Source organism: Ambystoma mexicanum, chromosome 4q (assembly GCF_040938575.1).
Source record: "Ambystoma mexicanum isolate Mex_15411 chromosome 4q, UKY_AmexF1_1, whole genome shotgun sequence".
In the NCBI taxonomy this organism is placed as follows: domain Eukaryota; kingdom Metazoa; phylum Chordata; class Amphibia; order Caudata; family Ambystomatidae; genus Ambystoma; species Ambystoma mexicanum.
In genome coordinates this window covers 954,709,351-954,710,583 of record NC_090928.1, presented here as the reverse complement: position 1 = coordinate 954,710,583, position 1,233 = coordinate 954,709,351, and the positions used below count along the sequence as shown (strand labels likewise).

At 48.6% G+C, this 1,233-nt stretch overlaps 1 non-coding gene across 1 annotated transcript; it reads left to right on the top strand.

The window, feature by feature from the left end:
* Positions 1-419: 419 nt before the first annotated feature.
* Positions 420-581, top strand: LOC138468572 (U1 spliceosomal RNA). The gene has a single exon (XR_011268338.1). It is a non-coding gene; the product is annotated as a U1 spliceosomal RNA (small nuclear RNA).
* The last annotated feature ends 652 nt before the right edge of the window (positions 582-1,233 follow it).

The following is a 1,233-nucleotide window of genomic DNA, read 5'->3' as shown; positions in this document are numbered from 1 at the left end:
ATGCCAAAGCTCCAGCATTGTCATTGAGCAGAATTCTGAGATTCAGTCGAGGTCCAGGATAATTATGATGGTGTCAATGGGGCCAGCGCTGAGCAGCTCCACTCAGGAGGGCCATGGGCCCATGTGGGGCCGACAGGCCAGTGGGCAGACTGTAACCGGCCTGCCCGAGCCATCCTGCTATTTATACAAATCTCGGGCTGAGCAAGGCCTGATGGGAGAAAGGAACTGCGCTACAATCTGCTCTTCTGCTGGGCTCTGCCTGCTGGAGCTTCCCCCTACACCCGGGACAGGCAGCTCTGCAGATGCTGAGCGCTTCCGGGGGGTTGGGGGTTTGAGGCTGGGTCAGGGCCTGCCTTCTCACCCTCGCTTAGCGGGGCTTCCCAGAACTGACCCAACCCCTGCCCTCTTGCATGCAACTCATGCTTAGCTGGCAGGGGAGAATCTGATCTCAAGGGCAGATCTCCCAGGGTGAGGCTTACCCATTGCACATCAGATTTGCTGACCCCTGCTATGTTCCCAAATGCGGGATACACGACTGCATTATTTCTGGTAGTGGGGGACTGCGTTCACGCTCTCCCCCTGATTTATTGGTGAAAGAATAGGTAAAGTGTGCACTAGGCCTGCTGGGTTGCATACTTTGAGATTGTGCTCACATTGCGTTTCTTCAATTAGGTTCACCTTTGGGTGATAGCTTTTCCACATTTTATCTGTTGAATTGAATTATGCTTCTTTCATCACCACAGAAGTAATGTGTATTTCAGAGATAAACTGCCATATGTATTTGGCACACTACACATGCTCAGGCAGCATCAACCATGCTTTGTACAGGACAATGCTGGCCTAAATTGGGAACAGCCAGCATAGACATGTTGCTACAGGGGCATATTTTGGGTACAACCAGCATGACAATGTGTTACATCAGTGACAGTGCTGTCTTACACTGTGGACACATTGATCATTAAAATGTGTTGTGTTGTAAAATGTTATTTTCTGCTGTTGGTGACATGGAATTTTCATGTTCCCCTTTAGAACTGATTGTAAACTTATGGCTGTTTGGTCACCTTTTGTGCTGTAAAATGCACCATGTCAACCACATATTTGAAAAAGAATTCCCCCCCAAACCCTCCCTAGAACCTTGTAGCTACCTCGCTACGCTCGGTCGCCCCCACTATTTCAGAAAAATATTAACACATAGACACTGAAAGAAATCACAAGCAACTAACCTTTAATCAC